At 42.5% G+C, this 23329-nt stretch overlaps 2 long non-coding RNA genes across 2 annotated transcripts; both read left to right on the top strand.

Moving 5' to 3' along the window:
- The first annotated feature begins 6061 nt into the window (after nt 1–6061).
- On the top strand, nt 6062–9659 carry LOC111930795 (uncharacterized). The gene is made up of 2 exons (XR_015288000.1): nt 6062–6100; nt 9616–9659. It is a non-coding gene; the product is annotated as an uncharacterized LOC111930795 (long non-coding RNA).
- Nucleotides 9660–15259: 5600 nt separating this feature from the next.
- LOC147652500 (uncharacterized) lies at nt 15260–20425 on the top strand. The gene is made up of 2 exons (XR_015287999.1): nt 15260–15338; nt 15909–20425. It is a non-coding gene; the product is annotated as an uncharacterized LOC147652500 (long non-coding RNA).
- Nucleotides 20426–23329: the final 2904 nt, after the last annotated feature.

Here is a 23329-nt window from a genome sequence, read left to right as displayed (position 1 = left end):
TTGTCTGGATGACAAGATATACACAGAGAGAGAAAATTACTTGTCCAAAATCCTGCCGAATTTCAGAAAATAAGCGAGGAGCTGATCAGAAGCCTCCTACAGACAACTAGAACTCTTCCTCCTGCACAAACCTTTCTCTCTCAGGAGTTTTAGGTCATGAGCAGTTCTCTGTGTAGCTTTATGTTTCGGGGCTTCTTGTTGTATCCACTCTTTCCCATTCCTAGTAAATAAATCCTGCAAACAGTACCTTGCTGCTCACTTAATTAACAGACTTTTTCCCCAACCAAAGAAGTATTTTCCAGGAGGTCTTCTGCCTTGTTGGAGCCTTGTAGCATGCTGATGTGCTCCTTTAAGATCCTTGCTGGAGACAGCCTTCCTGAATTTGTGGGAAAACCTTTGTCCACTGAAAAAAACCTGAGGGTGAGTAAAATTTTTTTTTCCTGGAAGACGTTTAGCTAGTGCATGCCAATAACTGACTGTATTTCCAGGTGCTCTCAGGTATATTCACTCACCCCATGCAAGGAAATAGTCTGTCATCTTCCATAACCAGAAGGGGGGTAAACAAAAAGAGGTGCAAACTGCAGTTATCTATATTCATCCTCACTGTTTTTAGAGATTTTTCATGGATCAGTCAGATCATTGGGAAAGCTGCTGTTCATCTAAGCTGCTGGAAACTTGTCCTTATTGATTTAAATGCAGCAGTTCTTGTTATGCAGACCTCATGATTGAGTGATTTGGCTAGAGCTGGAAGAATGTGACCTTTAATGCATAAGTAAATAAGCCTTTCCATCATGTATAATCGCTCCCATATGACAGATCTGTGACTGTCTAAAATGACAGAAAGATTGTATGAGTCTTTATTTTTTTGAAAAATATTATCACAAAAAGTCACAAATCATTCCTGTCAGAGTGCAGAGAGCTGCTAATGAAAGAATTTCATTCCAGAGTGGTATCTGTGATGGATGTAAAGTTGTAAGAAGTACAGTAAGTAAGATAAAGCAAGGTTAATCTAATCTCTTCCATAAAGCAGAAAGCAAAAGAAACCATGATTTAAAATGAACTCAGACAGAGGAAGTAACAGGCCACTGTTCCATTTCACTCATTCATTCATTAATTTCAATGTTTCTTGAGTTTAAGGAGGCGAAGGAATATTCTGAGCTAAACTTAAAAGCAAACCAAGCCCTAATGTAACACAAAAAAGAGAGAGTGGCTTATTTTTGTTACTTAGTTTTGTGTTTAGAATAGTGAGGCCCTAATGCCTCTTGTGTGTCACAGAATCATAAAATGGCCTGGGTCTGAAGGGACGTTAAAGATCATCCAGTTCCAACCCCCAGCCATGGGCAGGGACACTTTCCACTATCCCCAGTTGCTCAGAGCCCCATCCAGCCTGGCCTTGAACACTGCCAGGGATGGGGCATCCAAGCTTCTCTGGGCAACCCGTGCCAGTGCTTCACCAACCTTCCAATAATGATTTTTTTTCTCTAATATCTGATCTAAACTCTCTTTCAGTGTGAAGCCAATCCCCCTTGTCCTGTCATTATATTACTGCCCTTGTAAATAGTCTTGCCTCATCTTTCTTGTAGGTTTCCTTCAGGTAGTGGCAGGCCACAATTAGATCACTCCAAAGCCTTCTCCAGGCTGAACAATTCCAACTCTCTCAGCTTTCCTTCACGGGAGGGGTGCTCCATCCCTCTAATTAATTTGGTGGCCTTCTCTGTACTGATTCCAACAGGTCAATATCCTTCCTTCAAGTGTCATTCAGCCAAAACAATGTTAAATCTTAGTAATTCATAGTATTATTCAGGACACATATCCCAGTTCATCCCTGTTTAATTTGTGATGTCCCATGGTTGCAAAAGTACTGCCGTTCCTGTTCTTTTCCTTCACTTGCTCTCTCCCTCTCTCTCTCCTCTTTCCTTAATTCCTAGTTCACCCTAATTCACTTCTTCTCTCAGGCAGTCCTTTGTTTGCAAATCTGCCAGTCAGGCCAAGTCAAACTCTTTCTACAGTACTTCAGAGTCTTAAGTCCAACAGGTTCCATTCCCCCTTCTCTGGTCTCTGTATTCCTCCTGCAGTGCAGGGGGAATACTCACTGCCAGGGCAGAGCATCAGAATAAAAGGATGTCTCTGAGAAGAAAGGTGGCTTCATTTTTCTGCCTTAGGCCAAGAATGCACTCAATCCAAAATACATCTCTATCAGTGGAAAGACTTCCGTCTGTTTCTGGGCTTTTAGGAAGATTGTGAGGAACCTTTAGTGATGAGGGGGAATTTGATTTGGCCTGAAAAATTCTGCCCTAGAAGATTCTGGATTTTCAACAGGTCAGTTTCTTTAGTGATTAAAAAACAACTGATATAAACACAAATAAAAAAGGAGTTCACTAATACATTTGTCATACCCACTCCCTACCACCCCAGCCTACTGGGAGGTTCTGCTTATTACTTCTGTGTTGTTTTTTTTCTCTTTCCAATCTGAATGCTGCTCCTAAGATGACAGAGATAACTACAGGTCTGCAGAGTCCTGCACCTACACTGATACAATCTGCACAGTGTCCTTGACCATGACTAAGAAGTCAAGACTCTAGAAGTCTGGCTCCACTATTGCTAGGCCAGTTACTAACAACCAAGCTTGTAAGAATTTTGAAGTTAGGCAAAGGGCAGATTTGCTGAAAGTAGAGGGAGGTGAAGCAGGATGGAAGGATCTACCCCCTGCTGGCTTTGAGCTCTATGGCTCTTGCCCACTGCTCAAAAAGAAGAATGTGTTTTCGTAGGTGCAAGCATTGTGCTTACTATGGAGGAGAGCCTTTGTGTTCCTTGAAAAAAAATAACAAAAGCATATAGGTTTGAAATATGTGCTGTGCATCTCCAGTGGGAATGGGGCAGACTAGGCACCTACAGTCTTCTATGGCTGACAGGAAACTGTTGTGCAGAGAGTGATAGGTAATGTTTGTTCTCAGACCCATGAGATTCTTTGTACAATGTCAGCATCAAGTACAGACAAACATTTGAGGGTCAGAACTGGTGGACCTAACTGTAACTATCTTTTCTTACATGTCTCTACAACAGTCATGATTCACTGGTCTTTTTAGGCTCAAACAGAAATCTAACTTGTACAAGTCATAAACCAACCCACAATTACCACAGCACCCATATGAAAACACCTTTCAAGAGAGAGCAGATTTCAGTTTGAAGCCTGGTTATTACACATAATAAGCCAAATTCTCCACTGACGTCAGTGTGGAAGGGGTGTGAGTCACTACTGAATTTGGACCAGTTTTAGCCGAGAATATGGGAAAGATAAAACGCACCTTGGCACTGTCCTTTTACCGCAAGTGAAATTTGCCCAAACACTGTTGCAGCACTTTGGAGTGAGTGGATGGGCCTGGGCATAATGAGAATGATTTTTTTTTTTTTTTTTCATCTGCATGTGCTTCCTATGGCCAAACAAATGTGTGCCTGCATTTTGAAAGAAAACAAACCACATTTTATGCAGCAAACTAGCTTTTAATCAGTGCTGAGTAACAGTGATGCTACCTGCCTGCCTTACCTTTTATTGCAGCAGGACAAGGAAGAGCAGAAGCTCTTCAAGATGAGCTTTGCCATAAGCATCATCTTTTTTAAGTATAATACTTCTCTTTCTGATGAAGCCCTAGGCAGGGCCTGGGCACAGGCTGTTTGGTAGTGTGGTAGATTACCTTACTAAAACAGTGATCCTGTGCCAGGCACTGCAGCCTTCTTGGCAGGTAAAGCAGTAATGTGGCAGTCATCCTTCAACTTGTCAAATGGTTCCAGGTATTCTTGCAGATGTCATCTTCACTTGTCTGAAGCCATTTACTTTACAATGACAAGAAGAGAAAAAAGAGCAGAGCTGGGACAGAAGAACTGAACAGAAAAGCGGTGTGTCTGTTGGTAAACAGCTTTATAGGATTACATGCAACTTCTAGTGAGTATTATGAGCTGTAGTTAGCTTCATTTCTACTGAAGTTGAAGGAGTGAATTGGTCTTTCTGCTAGCAGTTGAGAAACCAAAAGTATTTCACTGGCATTTTGCTGTTTAATGTAAGAATTTGGATATCAAGAACCAAAAATAACAGATTGTTTGTCTTTTGTCTTTTTGGTATTTTAACAGGTGTGCTCCCTAACTCCTGACAGAACTGAAACCACTAGAAGTGAACAAGAGACAGCAGTGCTTGGAGTCCCCTGGTAAAGAAAGTGCAAAGCTTCACTTAGAAGTTCAATGGGAAAGAAACAAAGTGGGATGATAAGTATGAATGATGATTCAACTGATGATGGATTGGCCCACACTGTGAAAATTAAGGGTGCTCAGCCCAGTTACTTTAAAGGCTTGGGTGTAAAGACTGGAAGTCTCGTACAGAACACTCTGCTCTTCATTGATCATAAGTGATGGAAAGTAAACATCTTTTCTCAGTGGGTGGATCAAATGTGAGACAGCAAGGTTTGAGCTGCAAAATCTATAAAACAAAAACACTAAGCCCCAGAGCTTGGGCTGACAAAATTGGAATCCACAGTCTCATAAAGCTAGTGTGACAGGCAAGCAGAGGAGCATCAGGACCTCCTTTTCACACTAGAATTAAAGCCCCAAGCCTGGAATCTTTCTTGCACAGAACTCCATCTTATATCCTGCAAAGACAAAGACACCTGTTTTCATTTATAATGTACTAACTGTATGCGCCATTTTTTCTTGGCTATCCCTTCCCATTTCCTAGGGGTTCCAATTCAGCTTGTCAGCAATCTCAAGAACACCCAAATGAAGAGGAAAAAGCAGGGAAAAGCCTGCCTGGAGTGTGTGCTAACTCCTTGGAGGTGTCACCCTGAAGGGGATGAAGAATGGATGAGTGAGAGGCCTCCTGAGTACACCAGGAGGCAAGAAGGGAAGAGAGCAGAGCTTACCATTTAATGCTGCTGAGCTGAGTGACTGGGGAGGTTGCACAGTGATCACAGGATGCAAAAGACAGTGACCCTCATGGGCAGTACAGCAATGCCAGTGCAGCTGTGGGAGGTAAGTGGGGATGACTCAAGAGAGGGAGAGGAGGAGGAATATTTAGTCTTTACGGTGTTTTTCAGTGAACTCTCCAATGGAGCAGTGCTGCTTTGCTGGACCACCTAGGAAACTTGTAAAATAACACTGATCTGCAGTCTTTTAATTGTTTAACATGGGATAAGCTGTTAGTCTGTACCTTCTGTTGGTAGTATGAAGGTAATAATGAAGAACTTTTGTTATTGTAGAGAAGGACACACTACATATATACACACACAGACTTGTGCAGAGACAGCAATGGCTTTCTCCTTATTACAAGGTGTTCCTAAGATTTGTACCCTTAACAAAGCCTGATCTTAAGTCATCAGTTACATCAAAATAGCTCATTATATTAATTGGTCAAAGCAATAGCTTATTGTATTTTATTAGTACAAAGCAATTAACATCAATAATTAATTGGCAAAAGTTTTCAACAGATTATTAAGGCACGTATGCTACTCCTAAGGCACGTATCCCCTAACTGAAATATCTCTTATGTATCTATTTTATTGGTTTCCATGCTAACGGCCTTGCTTTCTTCCTTGCTATGGATAAACTCATATTTTATCAATTTCTTCTTCTGCTAACTCAATTGTTGAACCTGCAGACCAGCTGCTAAGCCCATCCACACTTCCCTCTTTTTGTATTTGAGCTATAAACACAGCTGTCAAGGATTTTTGCAAGGCTCTTTGCAAAAATCTAAGCGGGCAGAGGAGGCACAAAGCAATAATTACAATCACTAAAAAAATTAGCAATCTAGTATTCAACAAAGATCTAAGCTATTTAGTGATGCCCCAACCCTTGAAAAAACTATCTAGTTATCTTTCATTCATGTGTAATTGATTAACTCTCTAAGTCTCTTTTTGCTGTATGAAGTGGTAAAAGCATAAAGCAGTAAATCTTCCATTTACTAGCCTGTCACCTAAACCAGGCTAGTAAAATGTATCACTTGTTTTATTTTAGTCAGGATTGCTCTAATGAATTCGTATCCTGGTTCTTTAAAGTGACCCATGGGACTTGGACTTGACTGCAGTCTTCTGAGGACCAGCAACACAACAGGAGGCTGGTAAATATTTAATATCACATTTGTTTTGTGAATTAATTTTGCAGTAACATTATTGGTGCTGTAAAGTCTATGATCTTTACAGTAATACAAACAACTGTTAAGAAAGAAAAGTTGGAAAATTTGGCTTCAGGCTCTCAGCATAGGCTGGAGGAAAATTTCAAAGGGTGTGGATTGTAGTGGCTGTTAGTCTTTGAGATGACTTCTGCTAGATGTGGACCAGCTTTAAGCTAAGCCCAGGTGCTTTCCATTAAAAGCATTTTAAGACCATTTTGAAATTAGCTACATAGGAGGAGGATACAATGATAGCAGTGCATCCTTCACGTGTTCGCAAGGTCAGTAACAGCTGAACATTGTGTTGGTGGTATGGTAGAAAGGAAACTTTAGGGGCCAAAAGAAACTCAGATGTGAGGGCAGGCAGATTTCTCACATGAAGGATGGATCTGCCCTGGTGCCCACACCTGACGTGTCTCTGTGAGCTGGTTCTGCATTTTCTGTGTCAGGCTCCTGCAGGATGAGTCCCAGGCCTGGTGTCAGAGTGTCTTCTGTGGGCCATGGCCAGGCTGGTCTGAAGGGACAGTGTAAGACAGGGGCCATCCCTGGTCACTCCTGTGTGACAGAAACGACTTCTGTGGTACAGCTGACCTGAAAGTTGTGTCTGAGCTGCCTCTGACTCCTGTGCACACTGGAATTGTAGTCTGGTGTCTTAGTTACTGATTCATCTTTGCCCATCAGAGTCCAGGTTCAGATAAAATATTCTGTAGACAGTAGAGGAAGTGTTTGGCTGGTTTGACAGCTCCTCTGGGTCAGCTATAGGAATGGAGCAGTGCCAAGGGGCAGTTCTCTGCTTCAGCTTTTGGATTCCTATAGCTGCATTCCCTTCAGTGAACATACATAAAGGAGAGTAAAAACTAGTTTGGAACAACCTTTCTCCATCACCCTTACTTCACAGAATTTCTTCCAGTTTACTGAATCACTTTCATACTGTGATCTGTCCATTTTGATAGATCTCCCTGCTGTTAAACACCTTCATGGTGTTTGAAGTGCTCAGCTGACAATTCTGAACAGATTTTTGTTCATATGCTTCCACTCTGATATTTTTCCAGTGACACAGGACCAAACCTGTCAGAGTTTAAGGAGTGTCTGGTTGATGTTTAGTCATATGGTTTAGTTTTGGGTAGTCCTGCAAGGAGCAGAGAATTGACATCGATGATCCTTAAAGGTTCCTTTCAACTTGAGCTTTTCTATGATTCTATGGCATTTGCAACCATAAAGAGTGTGATGTTCATACTTTTAATTTGGGATCCTGACAAGCTGTGTTGTTCTGAATGATGCAAAGGTGGGAGATACATGGCTTAAGAAGGAAAACAGGTAAAATGCCCATGGGATGATCAGTATAACTGAAAGGCTGCAAAACCCTAATGGGACTTGGCCTGGTGTTGATAAAGAACTTCTAGCTAAGGACAAATGGGCAGACCAGACAAGAACAGATCATATCCTTCCCACACTGCTACTGTCTCAGTCTCACTAAGTCTTGGCTTTGGATCTTGGCTTTGTCAAAATTTTCCTTCACAGTCTCTTGTGGAGACACTTTCACATCTGCTAACCCATTTGCTCAGCCTGTAGGCTCAAGCTCTTTCCCACAAGGTAGGCTTCTCACCACCCACCCTTCTCCTGGTCTCTGATTTTCAGAGTAATCAGTAAATGTGTCCTTTGCATGCAAATGCACACCTTTCAGTATATACCAGGTGGCCTGTCTAGGCAGATGCACAGATCCATGTAATACTGAATTAATTTTCTCCATGGATCACTTTACCTGAGTAGGAGCCAGAAATCCTGGCATCTTAGGCATCTTAGGGCAGGAAACTCTGATCAGAGGATTTGGGGGGCACAGTTGGAAATTCTGTTCATTGCAGACTGTGTTGTTTCCTGCCTCAATCTTTTTGTTAGGTGACAGGCTTGAAAAGAATTTGGATAATGAAGCAAGGAACCATCCACAAACTCCTCGCTGACCGATTGGAAGAGGAGCAGGGGGACAGAGTTGCAAGTGGATGTAACCACCCTGTGTCCTTCCTGTTCTTTACCAGGTGTACACAAACACCTGCAGAATCAGTGCTTCACCAGGTCTCCTCACCTGGGCCAGGAGCATTTTAGAGGCTTAACTGTATGCACAAGCAAAACCTCTTCCTGCTGTTTCTTTGTTCCCCGAGGGGAGAAAATCGAACAGTCATACTGACTGATTTTAAGCCGCCAAGTCAGTGATCAAGAATTTTGTCCTGAGCCTTTGCTTGAAGCGCCGATGTGGCGAGCAAGAAGCAAAACACCTTTTCTGAAATGATGACTGGAAGCAGGGAGCTGTGTGTATCGCTCGGCTCTTGGCAGGCAGATGGCGCCAGACGGGCGCTCGGCGTGGCAGGGAGAGCTTCTCCTGCCGGCTGGAGCCGGGCAGCGCGGGTAAGACCACCGGAGGGACAAACAGGAGTACAAACAGGGTGCTCTGTCTGCCGCAGAACATTTATCACTCCTGCGCTGCAGTGAAAATACATCCTCTGCAAGGCTTTGGTTGAGGGAGAGCTGGTTTTCCTGAGTATCAGCAGAGAATTGTGATTTCTAGAACTACGTGCTGTGTGACAAAAGTAAAGAAAGAAATAAAAAGCAACAAATGTGTTTAGGATCGTAGAATGGCTCAGGTTGGAAGGGACCTTAAAAATCAGCTAGTTACAATTTTTCACCAGACCAGGTTGCTCAGAGCCCCGTCCTTCCAGTCGCCTTGAACACTCTCAAGGATGGGGCATGCACAGCTTCTCAGTCAACCTGTTCCAGGGCCTCACCACCCTCACAGTAAAGAGTTTCTTCCTAATATCTAACCTAAACCTACTCTCTTTCAGTCTGAAGCCTTTATCCCTTGTCCTGACACTACATGCCCCAGTAAATAATTTCTCCCCATCTCTCTTGTAGGCTCCTTTCAGCTACTGGGAACCTGTTGGTTTTGGTTTGGGCTTTATTATTGTGTACAAGACATCCTTATCATGCCTCCATATTACTCTGATACAAATGAGGGAGCATTTTCTTTACTTACTTTGATTCTAGTATCTTTATTGTGATCTTAGGTATATATCCCCATGGGACTTTAGGGAAGAACAGCAGAAAGACGCTTTACAAAACTGAGAAACTGCCTAGAATCATATCTCCATGTCCTGAGGAAATGAGGGCCTTTGGAATTTGCTGCTTCCCAGAGCTCCCCCTTTTTCTGCTGAGGTGAACAACTAAAGGAGGGCAGGTGACTCGCTGTATAAGAAATAGAACTAAATCAGCTGAATCAAAACATGACAAAGCATAAGCAAAAATTTTGTGTGGCCCTAAAGACTTTCACAAAACACAAATTTTAATAGTAAAAGCATGAAGAAGTGTGTGAGGGGTCCAGTTTTGGACCACTTTTTCTGGGAACTCACAGATACAGGATAGGTGTCAAGTTACATTTGCAGCTGCAGCCTTCAAATGTCTTCTGCTCTTTCCAGATTCTCCAGCTGTTGAAGAATCTGTCCTCGAGCTTTTTGCTACACACAGTATCACTGTGAAGAACCAAGTGCACTGCAAGCATCGAGCTCCCTTCCAAGGCAAAGCCAAGGCCCAAAGTCACATCAAGGACAGTATGTAGGAGACAGAGGAACAAAATGTGGTGTTGGACAAAGTCAGTGACTGCATTATAACCAAAACCTTGGTGAGGAAAGACAGTGGAGCCATTGTGCTGAACTTGAAAAATCACTGTGTCTGGAGAGGAATGTAGTGATTGGAAAAGGGACAATGGTTTCAAGAGTATGTTTAGATTAACAATAGGAAGAAATTCCATACTGTGAGGCTGATGAGGCACTGGAACAGGCTGTCCAGAGAAGCTGTGGGTGCCCCATCCCTGGAAGTGGTTGGATGGGACTCTGAGCAACCTGGAATAGTGGGAGATGTCCCTGCTCATGGCAGAGGATTGCAAATAATCTTTAAGGTTCCTTTCAACCAGAACCATTCTGTGAAAAACTTAGTTAGAAGACACTGCTGAACTATCTTCTGGGAGTTATAATTCAGGTACCTGATCTAGTTAAAGCTGTCCCTGCTTATTGCAGGGGACTGGACTAGATGAACTTTAAAATTCCCAACTCAAACGATTCGGTGAGACCTCTTGTTCCTATATTTGATCCCAAATGAAAGCAATTTTATAGTCCCCATTCCCAAGACGAGAGTGCATCACAGGATATACAAGGCAAACAGCAACTCTGGGCTATTTAAACAGAAACAAAATCACCAACTTGAAGCAATATAAATAATTTTTCACCTAAAGCTTCACATTTTTGTCCAAACTTCCTATGGATTAGGGAAGACATTTCTGAGCTGCTTTGTAATGCACTGCAGAAAGAACTAATTTTCTGAGTAAATGCAATAATTGAAATGTTTAAACATTTGAAATGACCAAGGGAAGTAGGTGGCAAAGAAATAGTCTTTAGAAAAGCATTGTGACCATGAATAAATCTAAACATACAAGTTATCCTCCTTGACTTCCCGCTATACATACATACATTTCTTTATATACACAAATATAACACGTGCTCACAATTTGTAGTCAACAAATTGTGATTGTTCTGTGCTAATTTGATTTTCCTCTGTGTAGAGGCTCCGAGAGTGGTGTCTCACCAAAGATGTTTGAGTGGCCTGTTACCAACAAGCAACAAGGAGAGGCCAGAACATTCAGCACCTCTGAAAGTCACACCTATGGATTTGAGTGCCTAATTTTGACTGGTTTTTTTTCCTGAATTAGACCAGAACTGACTTGAACAAGTGACTGATTTTGTTGTATCCATCAGATAGCAACCGTATGATCCATGCTTAACACAGCTTGTGCAACACATGGGAGTGTTCCTATCAGCAGCAGCATCTGACTAAAGAGACTGTTGCTCTTCTTTTTCCATTAATATTTTGGTTCTTTCTTGGATTCTTGACTCTGTCTCATTCAAAATGTTGGGATTTCAGTTTAATTAAATTGCAGTCACTCACGGTATTGTCCTGGTTTCAGCTGGGATAAAATTAATTTTCTTCTTAGAAGCTAGTACAACACTGTTTTGGATTTTGTATCTAATCAGTGTTTTCTCTTATTAAAGGACTATTCCATTTCCAAAGTGCACAAGCAGCTGGGAGCATGGCCAGGACAGCTGGCCCAACCTGGCCAGGGGGATATTCTTATACCACACACGATCAATGCTCAGTATAGAGACTGGGGAGAATTGGCTGGGGGCTACCAATCACTGCTCAGGGACAGGCTGGGCCTCAGTTAGAGGGTAATACGCAACTGTAGCCATCTCTTGGGTTTTATTTCTCTATCTCTCTCTCTCTCCTTTTTATCTTGGTTTATCTCAGTCCAAAAGCAATGAAAAAATTAGATTAGTGATCCCTGTGTAAGTATTAAAACAAGGACACAGAGATTTCCAGCTGGAGGGAATTAAGTATGTGCAAACAGCAGAGATCAACGTGATGAAGGTGTTCTGAGGTGTAGGTAGCTTTAGTACTTAAGGTTCATATAGAGGTTGCCAAAGGCCATAATGTATGACAAAGAATATAATTTGTCATACATGTTACTATGCTCACCAACCCTCCATCAACCCTTTTAAAAGAAAATACTCCAGTGAGATTCATGAAAGTTGCTTACATTCTTTTATTTTAATACTGAATTTTTAGTAGTAAAGAATCTGTGCCTAGTTCTGAACTGATCAATACCACAGACAATCTCCAAAGAATTACAGTAGTCTCAGAAATGCTGAAATGGGCAGATTTCATTTTGTGCCAGTTGCAGAGACTTTTCTCTATATGACTAAAGTATTTCACAAACAAAAGGCTGTCAAATGCCATCAGTAAATAGCCTAAACTATTGATGGAATTCTGTAATAGATACTGAAGTGCACCCTAGTAGCTGCACATAATTCAGAAAAAAAAATGGCCAAGTGTGGAAGCCAGTATAGCTAAAAAAACAGAGAATTCTGTGTAGTAGATGAAAGCCTCAAGGTTAAATAGTTACTCAGACGGGAAAGGACTCAGGCTGCTTTACATCAGAAGACAACACAAAACCAATTTAAAGCCTAGAGCTATGATTATTCTCCTATTTGAAATCTTGCATTATCTCACATTAGGCTTAGGAGAGGAGAATACCCCCTGTCCATATGCACTGTATTCCTTATGACCCCTGTGCTCAAATGAGAGCCTTGTATAAAAGCCATTAGCATCAAGTTTGTTATGGCATGCTGCACTGGATGACTTTCTTGGTGCCAGGGGGAAGGTTGTTGCATATTAGCTGAGAATTTCGGAGCAGGACGTGTATTTAGATACACAACTCCCTATTCTTTTGATTGAAAATATACAGGTTTTTTTAGCAGTCCGTCTTTTGCTCTTCTCATGTATTATGGAGGCTGCTGCAAAGTGGGCTAAAGAGCAAAAACAAGATCTGTATTTTTTAAATGAATGTTAACTAGGGGTACTATAATCTTCAGCAAATAAACTTGAAGAACATTAATAGGATCTTGCAAGTCAGTAAGCACATTCCCTAATCCCAGTCCAGATAGCACCTGACTACTTCCCACAGGACTGTAGGAGGGATTTATTAAACAAGAAGAGACACAAGGGACTCAAAGTCATAGCAGACAGATTGTAGGAAATGTACTGCAGAGCTCACCAGACAGCTAGGAAGAGACAGAAGCAAGCCTTTAATGCTAAATACCTCTTTTAAACACATGTGGAAAATGAGTAGTGGGCAGTGCTCACAGCAGATTCCCAGATGATTCTGTGCCAGAACGTTTGAGTATTTTAATAAAAGTCCAACCTTGAAACAGTGTTGCCATTATGTGCCATGTTAGGAATCATATTGCTTTGCTAGACAGAGTTTGCTCTCTGTAAATTAAGGCTCTTTTTATACCCCAAAATCCTGCAGGTTTGGCATCTTGAAATGGGACCAGTTCTGTATTTGCCTCTGCAGGCTGTGGCTACACATGTGTATTCACATCTGTTTTCACATCTGCAAGCTGTGGACTCTCCTCCTGTCACAGAGCCTTCAGAACTGCTGAAGGCGGTGGATTTTTCAACTCCAGCCTTGGCTTAGCCTGGCAGGTTCCTGGCAGGGAACCCAACCGTGGAGATGTTCTGTCAGGATACACATTAGAGACATGAGTTGAGGACACCAAAAAGTAGACAAAATGCACTAAGATCCCTATCTCTAGTACCACTTACAAGACAAAAACTACTCCTGAACCCAAGTCATGAGCGAAGCTGGTATGGGAGAAGCAGCATTGTTAGAGGAAGGAATTCTAGCATTGTCACCTTCAGGTAAGACCTGTAGTATGTGTCTAGCTGGAACTCCTATCTGTCACCTGTTACTTTCTTTTGTTTTTAACATATACCACATTTTGTAAAGTTTTATCAGATTCATCTTGCACCAAAAAAAAAGCATTTATCATCACAGCTTTGTCGCTAAAGGACACGGAATTATTCACACGGGCACGTCTCAATGGTTTGACAGAAAAAGCAAGCCTTTATTTTCTGACTCCAGTATTTATAGATTCTTGACAATGACCAGGGATTGGATAACTAAGTTACCACCTTCCCAATCACACTGGTCATGTGAAATGTCCATCAAAGATGTTTCTTAGAAGGAATGTGTAAACACTTATGTTTATAGTTACTTTCCTGGGAAAGTAACTGAAACTTTGAAAACAAGATCATCAGAAGGCTTCATTTTCAGGGCGACACAGCTTAGCTGGGTTTTGTTCAGTTTTCAGAGGTCCTGAGAGGAGATGGAAAGCAGCACAAAGCTGTGCAATCCTTAAGCCAAATTTAAATCATTCTGCCATTCTTCTTGCCAAGCTCTCCCCTGAATGAGCATGTCAGGTATAATGGTGTTTTTCCATTTTCCAGTGTTGGTTTTTTTCCACCACATGACTTCGCACATCTCAACTCATATGTGGTTATGCAGGTTACTGTTGGAAGACTGATTCCTGACATGGATTCAGCAGTCTGAGTATGGGTTAGGACAGTTGATGCTACAGTTTCTTGTTTGAAACAGCCATTTGCTGTAAATATGTGGTGTTACTGGAACAAGATTATAATCCTTTCAGGCTCTCAGTGAGCACTCAGCATTCTGGCACCAAAAGCCAAAGTAATATCAGCAGAGGTCATGCTTCAAGTACACTAATTATGTCTTGAGAATAAAGATATGATTGAGAATGACCTGTCATGAAATCCCTAGCTACCTTACTAATTGAGGTAGCAAAGCTCTTTATTGTTTAGAACTTGTTTGCTTAATTATGAATTAGAAAATTCAGGCTTTTTGTCTAAGAGACTCCCTGGACAAAGTGTGGTGCTGGTTGTCCTCAGTAGCAGTAAGGCCAACAGGAATAGATGATTCATGAGTAGAGCAGAAGGACGTTCAGGTTTCCCTGAGGAAGTCTCAGAAGGCAACATCCAGGTGGCCAGTATGAAAAATGGTCATTTCTCTTCTTAGTCTCCACTTTGGAACTACACAACCCATCCATGGGGCATGGCTTTGTTACTGTATCATCAAATAAACACCAAAACCCTGAGAGACTGTAGGCTCCAAACTTCTCTGGCGTGGCATGGCAACATGAAGTACTGTGCTGAAGAGTATGAGTAGTCCTATAAGAAACAGACATTATACAAAACTGCTTGTGGCATAATTTGGACAGTAAAACCATCAAATGAGGCATTAAAGTTGCTTTTTCCTTTCTTTTGTTCTCGTTCATGTATCATTGTATTACATGTAAACTTCATGTATTGTTGTATTACATGTAAATGACACCTTTTTTGGCACGTTTTTTACATTACTTTAAAATATTCCTGTTCTCACCTGAGATTGTCCTGAGTAGGTGCTCATCAGAAAGCAGTTGACTGCATTGGTGTTTTTCTTGTGGTTTCACAACTATTGAGAGAAGAGCTGACAACATTTTGACACTTACATGTAGTGCCTTCTGCTGAAACAGTCCAACGGGGTTCTTCTTACAGCCTCTGATGTGATTTAACAGGCTGAGGAATGGCTGTACCTTTCTGTGTAATCTCTCACTCTCTTATTTCCTAAATTTTTCTCTCTCTCTCTGTTTTCTTTCATTCTCGCCTGCCCAGGTTTGATCTGACTGAAGAGACTGAAGAGCCACACGGTGGTTTGTGCTGGGACAGCACCATGCCTTCGCACATCTTTTCTGTGAGCTTCTGTGGTGTGTCTGTCAGAGTAGAAATCCTGCAAATTAGTGTTTTCTTGGGCATCTGATGAAATACAGCTGCGGGGTTTGGGAGCCTGGAGTTACCCTTTAGCTCACAAGCTGTCACTTCGGTTTAAAAGTTGACTATTGGAGAAAATCCATGTAGAGCTTCAAGTTCATGAAGTCCTGCATAACTGCTCACTGTTACGGCAAGTCTTTTTTCAAGCCTCCCTGTGGTGAGAGAGGGACTTCTGTGCACATGGGTTTGTCAGCTGCACAACCCAGCCCTCCACAGGGAGAGCAGCAGTGCTTAACAAACCATAAAACATTGGGGAGGCTCTGTGATTCACCATGAGAAGCAGAATTTTTCAAGCATTCTACTACAGTTCATGTTAGGTGAAGATAAACCATTCTTGATTAAACCTTGAGTGACCTAGGGTTGTAAAGACAGTGGTTGAGATCCCAACACTGTCCTGTTTGAGGTGCAATTTATATTGACATGGATGTTGAGATCATTTCTATAGATGCTAACAGCAATTTATATGCTTGCTTTTTTTTTTTTCTTTCTTTAGTCCTAGACTACTACATGAGCTCAGGCTCCACAGGACCTTGCAGAATGAGCCCCACTGTAAGAAGGTACCTCTCGGTTTAAATTGTACTAGTTGATCTGTATTACACCAGCTGTTTTCCCTCAGCTTTCAAGATGATCAAACTAATGAACTGTAGCATGCAGTTATGTAGAATCACCCAGGCCATGCCAGCTGTGCGCATTTTGCTGGGGACAAAGCCTGCCACTGCCTTTGCAGATTGAGGAATTCTCCAGCACTGGTGTCCTTGAAACATTTTTCTATCAACCTGGCTCCATACAAGTAGCTCCTGTAGCCACAGACATCCCTGCTGTGCTCAAAGATGGGGTTTCTTTCTGTTGCTGCCCAAGCCAGGAAGCAGAACTTTATAGCTGCAGTTGTCTTGGGCCGTGCCCCCCACCACCACCAGTGGTGTGGCAAAAAGAGGGAGGACAAGAACCACTCAAAGCCCTGATCCACAGCATCAAGTGATTTGTTTGTGACCTGTACCACATTATCCTCAAGAAGAGTTACAGATATGTCCTTTACAGCATTAACATGCAAGCTGCATGTACAGTATAGGGAAAACTCCATCACCTTGGGGCACTGACAGAAAGTACTCTTCTGCTGATGGAAATGACACACAATTTCTGCATCAGTACTAGGGTTAGGAAGGTTGGAGTTTTTTTCTTCAAAAAATAAGAACCCAGATGCTTCCCGTGATATAACCCTTTATCCAAAAAAGGCCACGGGAGCAAGCCAAAATGTTTCCACTCAAGGGGAGAAAGACTTCCTGGTCAGAAAAGACTTTCCTACTTCTTCATTGTGTTTTCCAACTCGCTCCTCCATGTTAGCTGAGCCAAGCCTGGAAGCAGCATGGCTCAGAGCCAAGGAATAAGGATGGTACTGCTGGGCTTTGTTTACTTTGTTGAGGGTGGAGGGAAAGGGTGAAACAGTCACTGCTCCAGACACTCCCAATGCTACCTTGTTTTTCATGTCATTATTTGAACTGGCAAATCCTCATAAAAGCACTGACAACAGTCTGGTGACATCATTTCCATTGCCAGAGGGTGTGTGCCAGCCAAGTGGAGGTAGGCTGTCTTGGGTCCTTAGAGAGACTCCTATTGCTGTAATGATCTGCAGGGGTTAAAGAGCTATGTCTTTAAGACTTGTCATCCCTTCAGAGTATGCTTTTCAAAACTAACAGCCTTATTTTTTTCATCAGAAGTTAATTACACAGTACAAACTGGACCTCAGGTTGCTCAGGATAGGAGAAACCAAGGAAGAAAGTACTTTCCTAGATATACAGTAACTTTGGAAGTGAAATATTTTTGCCCCAGAAAAGGATAGAGGGAGGGAGCCAAACTGAATAAACTAGTGCTTAAACAGCTCATTAATTCTTAGCTTTCCCTGACTACCCAGTAATCTGCAGCTGGCTGAAGGAGTCCCAGACACCACGACCCTAAACCAGCTCAGATGCAGAAGACAACTAGGAGATGTATTATGGTGTCCTGCAATGTGATGTCAGTACTGACACGTGGTTCACAGACACAGAGAAGCTCTACAGCAATAAATACCCTGTCACAGGCCTACTCCCAGAGAAGAAATACTTCTGAGTCCTTGTCTGACCCTCTGGATTCACAGGAGCAGTGGAACATCTCCAGACACAGAGATAAATACAAGACTGAGGTTTAAGTTCAGGCTCCCTGTGTGGCCTTGGGTATGTCACTAACTTGTTTTGCACCTCAGGTGCTCACCTGGGGATTAGAAACAAGAATACCTCCTCTTCTATCCCTTCCATTTGTTGGCAATCCCTTCAGGACCAGGCTTCCTTTTACTACATGTGTATGTAGCCCATTACATAACACTTTATACAGATGCTGTTTAAGTTACAATTCAGGACATCTGTGCACTCAGAGGGCAATATTATCATGTCTTGACATAGAGGATTGGTGTTACAAGTCATTTGTCTTGTAGTACTTTTTCAGTCTGACTGGGATTTGTTCCCTTAATGAGATGCAAAGAAATCTGTGACACATACGAGACTGTGTGACAGTCTTTCTGGACCAGAAGTCCCTGAAAGCCCATTAAACATTTAGAGGTCATCCTGTCAGGTAAATGCCTTTTTCTTTGTTCAGTTGCTCCCTACACATACCTAGTCATAATGTGGATGTCTAATCAGCAGTGGTCCCAAACATAACTGAACATGGCCCGGCTCACCAAGTCAAAATAGTAAGTGATCCTTCTGCCCAGTCTGGGGAATTGCAGAATGTAGTGACTCTAAATGGTGAGATCAAAGACTTTTTTTTTTTTTTTTGGCCTGTTCCTGTTCCTGGTGATTATATCAATCAATATAAACAATATAGTAATAGAAAAAATTAAGTATTTATATGTATTACTAGATAGGTGTCTATTTCTTCAGAAGACTATCCACATGCTGCTAAGAGTCTTGAAATCCCATTAAGAGTAATGGGCAACACATTAAATTGACAGAAGGAGCAGAACAGTAAAAGAAGTAACAAGCTGTCAGACTGTGTATTTGTATTTACCAGTCAGCCTTTCTTGATTGATTAGACCATAGGTATGTTACTTTCCTCTGTAGCTGAGAAAGAGCACTTACAGTTTTGTGGCTGCAGTTGTGTTCTTGTGTTGGAAGTGCTCTAGGCCTGGATTCTGCAGAGTCTGAAATGACTTCAGTAACTTCTGTGCATATAGGCAAGCATAGGAGAGTTGCAAATGGAGGAAAGTTAGATTAGCTGTGCCTTGCACTACATTCTTTTGATAACAGCCTACCTGTCTTCATGCAGGACCAGCAGGACATAGATGTAAACTGATTTCTTATTCTTCATTAGAAATGGCAAGTCACAAGGTTTATTTGCATAAACCTGAGAGATGGTAGAAACACTCTGAAGGAGAATGAGGAGATAAGCTCTATTCTGAGAATGAGGTCTCATGAAAGAATTTTGTCATACATTGCTACATTTGCAATCCAGGGATTTACCTGATGAGATCCCATGTCACTGCAACAAGTAGTATTAAGTACTTCAAGAAATGGGTTTAAATACAGGCTGAAAATGGAAGATTTGCAGCGGACACTGGAAATTAAATTGTACCTGCAGTTCCCCTTGATTTCCCCCAAGCATTCTGTAGACTATTAATGCCTCAGAGCAACACCAGCAGAGAAATATCCCTTCTTCTACAAGATCACCTGCTTTGGTTTATAATTGGGTGTAATTTAATCATGCATTTCTAAAGTGCTTTGGGAGCCAAATATCCGAAAGCACTTTACAATTTAATGGCATTAGTGAGAGAAGGCATCGATACATCCCTGTGGAGCAGAAATCTGACACCTTAGTTACAGCTGAAGAAACAAAGAAATTAATTGCTTGCTTACAGTTGCATAGCAGACTAATGGGAGAATGAGATTTCCAATTCCTTCCCCTCTTGCTTTTCAGCTTGTACTAGTTTGCACGTTGAGATAGGTATGCTGGTCAGATGCCAAGAGAAATGTGGTGTATTGTTCATTCTTCCTACTCCCTGGGTTTTCCCTGATAGGAAGTAAGGCCCAGGTCATGAAATGTCATACCCAAGCTCTTTGAGATTTGTACTCGTGCACGAGAAGACTGTGTGTTGATGGTGCTGGCTCTGTTTGCATGTTTGTGTGTGCAGTGGGAAGCAGCCCACAGTGACTGTCCTCAGCAGCATTTTGACTTCAAGATGGAGTGTCCCAGGAAGGACAGTGCTTCCTGACCCCACTGAGGAGACACAGAATGTGACAGCAGCAGCTGTGCCCTGAGCTGGGCTTTCATCAGCATCCCCCACACCAGCGACCCCAGTACAGGGGCACCATTAGCAGCACATCCAAGCTTAAGTTGTGGCTCACCTCAACAAGAAGCACCTGCCCACTTATGACCCCTACAGCTTGCAGCTGCAAGCTGATCATCTGTGGTAGGTCAGGTGTGCAGCTACTGGGATTTGTTGGGGGAGATTTCCTCCAGGCTGAGTAACCACAGACTTCATGTCTGAATGTAGTTCACACCCTGCTATTTTCCAGGACAAGTGCACTTGCTGGGACTGGCACAGTGGATCATGCTTCTCTGGGCTGTCTCCCTCATCCACAGAGGAAGAGATTGCTCAGTCTGTAGGTGCTGGAGCTGCAAGGGCCACATTGTAGGAACTTACCTTCATATCCAAAAAAACAGCCTAACACTGTCTTCCTTCGAAGTCGCTGAGATGTATCTTCAGTTGTATTAAGGCAGTCTTGTATCCCTTAAAATGGCTTATTTTGGCCAGCAGGCCTTATGAATTCCCTAAATGGCTCAGAAGCAAACATGGACATTTCTCAGTCCCTAACCATGCTTGCTCTGCATCATGGCAAATTAGCACTTCCAAGCAATCCATGGATGCACTCGGACAATAGCCTTGTGCTTTTTTTGCACAGACACTGCACTGGGTACATCTGTTCTCTTCCTTGGTAAAATGGAAGGATTTTGCCAACATTCAAATTGTTTCAAAGACAAAAAGAGGAAGAAATTCAGATATTTCATATCCCACTCTCCCTTCCCTCTTTTGTTGAACCCAGTGAAGCTTTAAATCAGGTTGTAACAAAGAGCTTGGTTCCAGCTGGCTCAAATTGGTGGTGTGAGCACAGCCACTTCCAGGTGCATAGGATGAGATTTTAGGAACACAGTTTAGAGACAGGTCCTGGTGCCTCAGGCCTGCTAGTGTCCTCTTAAAGGCAGCAAGAAAGAGAGGCTGCCAAGCACAGCTTGAAATGAAACTGATATTACACCAATAATGAGGGGCTATATTTGGAAAGATCTTTCAGGGTTATTTTTGTCTAAGATCATTACTTCTGGACAGCCTGCTGACAACTGCTGAGCATACAAACATACCCCACCCATGGCTTGGTTCTCTCTGCTAATGTGGAAGTAGCTCAAGGGAAAGCACCAGAGGGAAAGGATGCTCACACTGGGTTTCCTGCTCTGTTTTTCAAACTGATCTTTGTGCTTACAAGACATGCAGCACTACTTCACTGAAGCCAACAACTTCCCACCCAAAAGACTGAAAGCAATTCTTTACCATTTTTCCAGTAATTCCTGTTGTTGTTACCACGTGTTCCACTTCCCATGCACACTGATACACTCCTCCCTGAAGCCACAGCTGGAGCACAGCTTTCTTGTCCCTATAATCAGTGGGAGCCTTCTCTGGCTGCCAGCCAGGCTGACACAAGGAATCCTGGCAGCACTGCTCACCAGCTCAGGGAAGGCAGACAGGCCTAAGGGGCACAAGAACAGCCCTCAGAGATCTCCTTGCTGGGTAGCATTTACCTTCTGCCTTCCCACACTGAGCTTGTTGAGATGAGCACTATTACAACAAGGAACATACCTCTTCAAAGCAGCCTGTTTACAGCATACCTGGCTGAGAATGAGGCTTGCAAAAGCACTGAGTGGGTGAGGTGCTGATTTATACCCAGATTCCACAATGGGAGCCTGTGTCTGAGGGCTCCTGGGGCTCCTTGTCTTGACCTGGGCAGTTTCTGGGTAGGGGTCTCTCTGCTGCCAGCTACTTGCGGCTGAGTGAGGTGGAAAATCAGGAGTCACAGTAGGAGACTGTAAAACTGACTTTAGCAGAAAAGGTATTCACATCAAATCAAGCTTAACTGCAGGTTTATTTTTATTATTTGAAGAACTATATTCTTGATAATTTTAGTTCTGGAAGAGAGGTAGTTACTGCCCAGAGTTGGGCACTGTAGGCTGGAGAGCATCATGCCTCATGTGAAAACAAGCACTCTTCATTAGGACACAAGCCCCTTCTGACTTAAAAGCCTTTCTTTAGGGACATTTTTCAGAGACTTTCAGTGGTCTTTATCTGCTGACAGGCTGTCCTATGGGAAAGGAGTAAGGACTGACCTACGGGCTGAGTAAATCTGCTGATTTAAATATGTGAAGGAGTAGCTGATTTCTGTGTTGATTCCACAGGGACTAAACCTCTGTCTCAATTCCTCTTAATATATTGTAGTGGGTTTACCCCAGCTGGACCACCTGGTGCAGACCAAAGCTATTTTATCATTACCCTCTCACAGCCAGACAGGAGAGAGAAAATTGAACAAAAGGCTTATGAAGCAAGGTAAGGATAGGAAGATACTGTTACAGGTTAAACACCCTCAACTTGGGGAATTTAATTTATTACCAATCAAAATAGAGTAGGGCAAAGAGAATTAAACCCCCAAATTTTAAAACATCTTTCTCTTACTCTTCCCTTCTTCCTGTGCTTAACTTTATTTCAGAATTCTTTACCTCCTTTACCCACTGGTGCAGGTGGATTGGGAATGGGGGCTGTGGTCAGTTCATCATGGCTCATCTTTGCCCCTTTCCTCTGCTCTCACATATTCTCACTCCCTCTCTTTGGCTGCAATTGGTGTTGCAGTTTTTTTCCCCTTCTCAATAGTGTTGACATGGACAGGTTGGACCTGTTGCTTCTGCTGGACACAGGGGAAGCTTCCAGCAGACTTTCACAGAAGCCACCCCTGCAGTCCCTTCCTGCCACCAAAGCCTTGCCACGCATACCCAATACTTACTTACTCTTCTGTTTCTCTTCTTTAATTGTACTCTTCTGCTTAGCCACGTATTTCAGTTTCAGCCCTTTTCATAATATTTGCAAAAACAAATAGGGCATTGCATCACCTCAGTGAAACCCAGCAACAGCTTTGCTGCTGTTGCAGCTCAGAAGGGGTGAGAGTAACTTTCCTTAGGCAGGGAGGAGGCAGGTTGCAAAGAACACAATGACTTTTAGACCCAAGTGAGTTATTCAGAACAGTGCTGAAGTGAACAAGGGGAAATGGGAGTGAAAATGAGAACTCCCTAAATATGAGCTGTCACTTCCTACAAAAACAGTGACCAGACAACTTTTTCCTTTATACAGGGGAAAGCATTATAAAGCTTTAAAACTTTTAAAAAATTTATAAAGCTTTTTATCCATAACTTTGTGAGACTTGAACTCAAATCAAAGGGTTGACTGCACTAATTATGGCACTTAGTCCTCTTCCTTAAAAAAGGATGGACACAGGGACAGGAAGTTTGCAGAAGTTGAAACACAAGATATAATTAGTGGAACTTGCTGTGCCTGGTCTGGCATGCAGAACAGCTTTGTTGTGGATGTGTATTTTGTCTTCATGTGGCTCAAAATGCAGCTTCCCTTAGTTTCTGTGAAGGTCAGTTAGACCATCTGGTAGAGTGGGGCTTCTGCTCAGCAGGGGCAGTTCCAGTGTTTCCATTCACCCTCTAAGTGATTTTGTAATGTATCTTATGATTGGATTGAATCCTACTTCCAAGTTCAAGAAGAGACTTGGATTCTGCCTCCTTTCCTCCAGATAGCCCAGCAGAAGCTCCACAGTATTTTAGGTTTCTTTATGTGAGATTTTGTAT

The sequence above is a fragment of the Cyanistes caeruleus genome, chromosome 6 (assembly GCF_971803275.1).
Source record: "Cyanistes caeruleus chromosome 6, bCyaCae1.hap1.1, whole genome shotgun sequence".
NCBI lineage: Eukaryota > Metazoa > Chordata > Aves > Passeriformes > Paridae > Cyanistes > Cyanistes caeruleus.
The sequence above is the reverse complement of the archived record's forward strand: the minus strand, read 5'-3'. Positions and strand labels throughout refer to the sequence as shown.